Source organism: Ranitomeya variabilis, chromosome 2, assembly GCF_051348905.1.
Source record: "Ranitomeya variabilis isolate aRanVar5 chromosome 2, aRanVar5.hap1, whole genome shotgun sequence".
Classification (NCBI taxonomy): domain Eukaryota; kingdom Metazoa; phylum Chordata; class Amphibia; order Anura; family Dendrobatidae; genus Ranitomeya; species Ranitomeya variabilis.
In genome coordinates, this window is record NC_135233.1 from 534102209 (window position 1) to 534109073 (window position 6865).

The following is a 6865-nucleotide window of genomic DNA, read 5'->3' on the forward strand; positions in this document are numbered from 1 at the left end:
CCGTGACGTTGCAGCGTCCTCGCTAGCGATATCGTTTCGTTTGACACGCAGCAGCGATCAGGATCCTGCTGTGATGTCGCTGGTCGCTGAATAAAGTCCAGAACTTTATTTGGTCGTCCGATCGCTGTGTATCGTTGTGTTTGAAAGCAAAAGCAACGATACCAGCGATGTTTTACACTGGTAACCAGGGTAAACATCGGGTTACCAAGCGCAGGGCCGCGCTTAGTAACCCGATGTTTACCCTGGTTACCAGCGTAAAAGTAAAAAAAACAAACAGTACATGCTCACCTGCGCGTCCCCCAGCGTCTGCTTCCTGACACTTACTGAGCGCCGGCCCTAAAGTGAAAGTGAAAGCACAGCAGTGACGTCACCGCTGTGCTGTTAGGGTAAATGCTAGAGTGTATGGGCTCCTTCCAGGTGTGACGTCATTTCCGGGGGCGTGTCCTATTGGGAGGGGGGCGTGTTCTCCAAGGCGGCAAAGGAAAGCAGCATGACAGCTTGTGGACGCCATGGAGGTCAGTGGTTTGAGGGTGAAAAATGCTACTTGCTGATCGCTATTCGCTATTGGGGGGAGGCCCTGTGGTGGTCGACCTACTTCTCTGTGTGGGGAGTGACCCGTGGTGGGATTTTGGGGGGGGCTCCGCTGCTGCTGGCTATTGTGGGGGACCCCTGTGGTGGGATTTTGGGGGGGCTCCGCTGCTGCTGGCTATTGTGGGGGACCGCTGCGGTTTTGGTGGGCTCCGCTGCTGCTGGCTATTGTGGGGGACCGCTGCGGTGTAGTTTTGGGGGGCTCCGCTGCTGCTGGCTATTGTGGGGGACCCCTGTGGTGGGATTTTGGGGGGGCTCCGCTGCTGCTGGCTATTGTGGGGGACCGCTGCGGTTTTGGGGGGCTCCGCTGCTGCTGGCTATTGTGGGGGATCCCTGCGGTGGGATTTTGGGGGGCTCTGCTGCTGGCTATTGTAGGGGACCCCTGTGGTAGGATTTTGGGGGGCTCTGCTGCTGCTGGCTATTGTGGGGGATCCCTGCGGTGGGATTTTGGTGGGCTCCGCTGCTGCTGGCTATTGTGGGGGATCCCTGCGGTGGGATTTTGGGGGGCTCCGCTGCTGCTGGCTATTGTGGGGGGCCTCCGCTGCTGCTGGCTATTGTGGGGGACCCCTGCAGTAGGATTTTGGGGGGCTCTGCTGCTGGCTATTGTGGGGGATCCCTGCGGTGGGATTTTGGGGGGCTCCGCTGCTGCTGGCTATTGTGGGGGGCCTCCGCTGCTGCTGGCTATTGTGGGGGACCCCTGCAGTAGGATTTTGGGGGGCTCTGCTGCTGCTGGCTATTGTGGGGGACCCCTGCAGTAGGATTTTGGGGGGCTCTGCTGCTGGCTATTGTGGGGGATCCCTGCGGTGGGATTTTGGGGGGCTCCGTTGCTGCTGGCTATTGTGGGGGACCACTGTGGTAGGATTTTGGGGGGCTCTGCTGCTGCTGGCTATTGTGGGGGACCCCTATGGTGGGATTTTGGTGGGCTCCGCTGCTGCTGGCTATTGTGGGGGACCGCTGCGGTGTGGTTTTGGGGGGCTCCGCTGCTGCTGGCTTTTGTGGGGGACCCCTGTGGTGGGGTTTTGGTGGGCTCCGCTGCTGCTGGCTATTGTGGGGGACCCATGTGATGGGATTTTGGTGGGCTCCGCTGCTGCTGGCTATTGTGGGGGACCGCTGTGGTAGGATTTTGGGGGGCTCCGCTGCTGCTGGCTATTGTGGGGGATCCCTGCGGTGGGATTTTGGGGGTGACCTGCTTATGGGGTGACTTGTTTGGGGTGGGAGACCTGCTGCTGGCTATTGGGGTGACCCCTATGGTGGGACCCCTGTGGTGTGATTTGGGGGCGACCTGCGTGCGGGGGACCCCTTTTAGTGAGGGTGACCTGCTTATGGTTGGGTTTGGGGAGGCGACCTGCTTGTTGCGGGACCCCTTTTAGTGGGGGCGACCTGCTTGTGGAGGGGTGACCTGCTGATGGCTATTGATGGGCCCCTGTGGTGGGGTTTGGGGGTGATCTGCTGGCTATTGAGGGGGACCCCTGTGGTGGGGTTTGGAGGTGACGTGCTGTTTACGGGGTGGACCCCTTTTAGTGGGGGCGACCTGCTGCTGGCTATTGGGGAGACCCTGGTGGTGGGGTTTGAGGGCGACATGCTTGTGGTCGGGTTTTGGGAGGGCGTGACCTGCTGTCTATTGGGGGGGACCCTTGTGGTGGATGTGGGGGGAGACCTGCTGCAAGCTATTGGGGGACCCCTGTGGTGGGATGTGGGGGTGACCTGCTTGTGGTGGGATGTGGGGAGGCGACCTGCATGTGAGGGGTGACCTGCTGCAGGCTATTTGGGGGACCCCTGTGGTGAGATTTGAGGGCGACCTGCTTGTCGTTGAATGTGGGGAGGCGACCTGCTTGTCGTTGAATGTGGGGAGGCGACCTGCTTGTCGTTGAATGTGGGGAGGCGACCTGCTTGTCGTTGAATGTGGGGAGGCGACCTGCTTGTCGTTGAATGTGGGGAGGCGACCTGCTTGTCGTTGAATGTGGGGAGGCGACCTGCTTGTCGTTGAATGTGGGGAGGCGACCTGCTTGTCGTTGAATGTGGGGAGGCGACCTGCTTGTCGTTGAATGTGGGGAGGCGACCTGCTTGTCGTTGAATGTGGGGAGGCGACCTGCTTGTCGTGGAATGTGGGGAGGCGACCTGCTTGTCGTGGAATGTGGGGAGGCGACCTGCTGCTGGCTATTGGGGGGATCCCGTGGTGGGATTTGGGGATGACCTGCTGCTTACAGATGGAACCCTTTTATTGGGGGGTGACCTGCTGCTTACTGGGGGATCCCTTTTATTGGGGGGCGACCTGCTTATGGGTTGGGTTTGGGGGGGGCTGAAGAGGGTTTAAGCTGGGTGGGGGGTGGACATCGAAGGGGGTGTGTGCTGGGTGGGTGGGGTCCACGTCCGATGGGTGTTGGACGTCCGATGGGGGTTTGTGGGGGTTGGACGTCCGAAGGGGGTGTGTGCTGGGTGGGGGGGTCCACGTCCGATGGGGGTTTGTGCTGGGTGGGGGGGTCCACATGTGATGGGGGTTTGTGCGGGGTGGGGGGTCTGCATCTGGGGATTTCTGCTGGGTGGGGGGTTCCGCGTCCGGTGGGGGTTGGACGTCCGATGAGAGTTTAAGCTGGGGAGGCGTTCGATTGGAGGGGGTGTCTGATGGGATTTATGGTTGGGGCAGGGGGCATCATATTTGGATTTACGCTTGAGGGGAGGGAATGTCTGGTGGGCTTTGGATTTATCCTGTGGGGTCCGCTGGTTAATATCAGGTGGATGTTTCTGACTGGGGGAGCGAGGTTATGCTGTGTGGCCCGCTGGTTAATGTGAGGTGGAGGTTTCTGACTGGGGGAGCGAGGTTATGCTGTGTGGCCATCTGGTTGATGTGGGGGGGGGGGCTAATGCTTCATTGGGGTACACAAAAAAAATATGAGTGTATGCTGCTTATGCTATGCAAAAATTTTTTTTAGGTATTTCCCTGTAGAGTAGGCCACACCACCAACTGGCACGAAGCTAATCCTTTTTAGCTTAATGTCAGTAGGAGGCAGACATGGGTCTGGACCACCCAGCCCAGTTCTGACTTAGGTTTTGGGGGGTTTTTTTGTTAACGATTTTCCTTTTTCTTTCTTTTTTTTTTTTTCAGATACGGCTTTTGAGGGCGACAGTGGAATTGTCACTCTAATCTCCCACCTAGAATTGTCACTACCGTATCATCTGTGGTCTACGAGGCAAGGCCCTAACACATCAAGAGTGTTTGTGGTTCCCCAGAGGACGGTCCATGCCACGAATCCCCCTACCCTCTGGCCCCCCCAGAGCCAGATAGAGTAGGGAGGGAAGACGAATCCGTTATTTGCCAGCCGCCGAAAGGTCGGCGTCCAGGTTATTCCATGCCCATCTTCATCATCGGTCTGTGAAGAATGATGTGTGATCTTCAGGACACATATATCCTACCAGGCAGTGAGGAGGCTACTTTAAAAAAAAAAAAAAAAAAAAAAAAAAATGGAAAGGACAGGACAAGTATGTCCTAGTTTGCCCCTGAGCAATATGGACGTCTCCTGGGGAAACCTTCCTATTCATGCAGCCTCCATGTTTTCCAGAGGCTCCTGTGACCCTGCTCTTAAAATATCCAGGCTTCGGTCTAGGCCTTCTCTGGTGGCCGGTCCACACCGCCAGTGCCCTGAACAATCATGCACGCCAACTTTCTAGTGTGTCCTACTCTGCACCTATCAGTTTAAGAGTACTTCGCTTCTGCAACAGAGGACTAAAGTCTGCCTCCCAAGAGATCTGCTGTTCAATTTTGGTTGTTTTGGAAATGTTCTGTCCAAAAAACCGACGGGACAACTCTCCGACCCGCCAGGAAAAGACGAGACCTTCCTTTAGGCCAACCCCCTCCTGGCATCCATGAACCCACCAGCACTGGTCTGCTAGGCCTGGATCTAGCTGACTCCCTTCGACATGATGGGGCGTTCCCACCTTGGATGTTTCTCAGGGTCAGCTGCCGTGTCCTTCACAATTCAAGGCCGGTATTATGATCTCTGGTCTGGGACACCGAAACCTCAGACATCGGAGGCAGGCCTGGGGGGGGGGGGGCAGAGCCACATACCAAACCGACAGTCCAGCCCGCATGCACCAACAGCATATTACAGTTTTACAATACTTTAGAAATGCATAAAATGAAACAAGCAAAGGCATAAAGTTATTCAATGCAAAAAAATGCAGTTTTATAAAATTGGAAATGTTTCTATATCTAATGGTAAAATGATATTTATCCAGTATTTCTATAAGTAAAAGTCTGAGATTTCTGTGGGAAATGGTCATTTGTTCCTCTTAAACCAGTTCTGAATGTAAATAAAACATTGCTCTGATGAAGTCTCCACATTGTATTTTAGCCTTTCATTTCATGCGTAGGGCAGGACAAGCCCATGATGTATCTGTGTAACACATGGAAGGTGCTATAATAACAGCCTTAGGCTGGTTTCACACCAGCGTTCGGCAGGGCTGCGGATGGCAGCCTTCTTCCTCCGTTAAGGCTACTTTCACACTAACGTCGCTTGCTGTACGTCTCAATGCGTCGTTTTGGAGAAAAAACGCATCCTGCAAAGTTGCCTGCATGATGCGTTTTTTCTCCATAGACTTTCATTAGCAACACATTGGGACGGATTGCCACACGTCGCATCCGCTATGCGACAGATGCGTCGTGTTTTGGCGGACCGTCTGCACAAAAAAAGTTCCATGTAACGTTTTTTTGTGTCGAGTCTGCCATTTTCGACCGCGCATGTGTGGCCGAAACTCCGCCCCCTCCTACCCGGAACTCACAATGGGCCACGGATGCGTTGTAAAACTGCCTCCGCTGCCCACGTTGTTCTACATACAACACACTGTCCGTCGGGCCGACGGTTTGCGACGGCCCGTACCGACTGACTAGTGTGAAAGTAGCCTAAGCCCTGCTCACTGCCACAACTCTTCATTCAGTTCCGCCTACGTCTGCATGCGTCCTGCATACCCTATCTTTAATATTGGGTACGCAGGCCAAGCGGATGCCTCCGCATGCGTTGTTTTAACACTGCGCCGACTGCAATAAAATGCAACATGTTGCGTTCGACGCAGTTCAGCGCATCTTCAAAATGAGGCATGCCTGCGTACCCAATGTTAGATGGGGGACGCATGCAGACTTAGGCGGAGCTGAAGGAAGAGGCGCAGCAGTGGGCGGGGCTTAATGGAGGAAGAAGGCTGCCGAACGCTGGTGTGAAACCTGCCTGAGACAGGTAAGCCACCTTTGAAACCGTGTTCACATGTACAAGCTCTTAGCCCCTTTGTGGCGGGGCCAATTTTTTAAAATCTGACCAGTGTCACTTTATATAGTAATAACTCTGGAATGCTTCAACATCCCATTGATTTTGAGATTAATTTTTTTTTTCGTGTTATATGAGACTTTATGATAATGGTAAACTTGAGTTGATATGTTTTGCTTTATTTTGTAAAAAATCTGAAATTTTACAAAATATAAATTTTGAATGATTCTCCCTTTAAGGCCGGAGTCACACTAAAGAGGAATACGGACGAGTGCTATGCGAGAAAAAAATCGCATAGCACTCGAACCAATGTTAATCTCCCATCACTTTTTTTTCACGGCCGTATATGTGCGAGTGAAATTGCAGTATGCTGTGATTTTCACCGTATATCAGCCGAGACTCGCCAATGAAAGTCTATTTGTGCAAGAAAAACTCGCACCACACGGGCCATCAGTCTGACTTGCGAGAAATACGCAACGGTGTCCTTTGAAAGGCCGACAATTCAGGTGCAGTGTACAGTAAAATCACACTGACAGGTTACAATAGAATAGATATATACACACAGTATAGGTGTATATAAAATCTAAAGAGATACACTACAGACCAAAAGTTTGGACACACCTCATTTAAAGATTTTTCTGTATTTTCATGACTATGAAAATTGTACATTCACACTGAAGGCATCAAAACTATGAATTAACACATGTGGAATTATATACTTAATTTCAGTTGTTTCACACTTTTTTGTTATGTCTTATATTCTAGGTTCTTCAAAGTAGCCACCTTTTTCTTTGATGACTGCTTTTCACACTCTTGGCATTCTCTTGATGAGCTGCAAGAGGTAGTCACTGGGAATGATTTTCACTTCACAGGTGTGCCCTGTCAGGTTTAATAAGTGGGATTTCTTGCCTTATAAATGGGTTTGGGACCATCAGTTGTGTTGTGCAGAAGTCTGGTGGATACACAGCTGATAGTCCTACTGAATAGACTGTTAGAATTTGTATTCTGGCAGGAAAAAAGCAGCT

The 6865-nt window shown here is 52.7% G+C and overlaps 1 long non-coding RNA gene across 1 annotated transcript; it reads left to right on the forward strand.

Annotated features, from left to right (window-relative positions):
• The first annotated feature begins 436 nt into the window (after nucleotides 1-436).
• LOC143806992 (uncharacterized) lies at nucleotides 437-4924 on the forward strand. The gene is made up of 2 exons (XR_013221609.1): nucleotides 437-515; nucleotides 3692-4924. It is a non-coding gene; the product is annotated as an uncharacterized LOC143806992 (long non-coding RNA).
• The last annotated feature ends 1941 nt before the right edge of the window (nucleotides 4925-6865 follow it).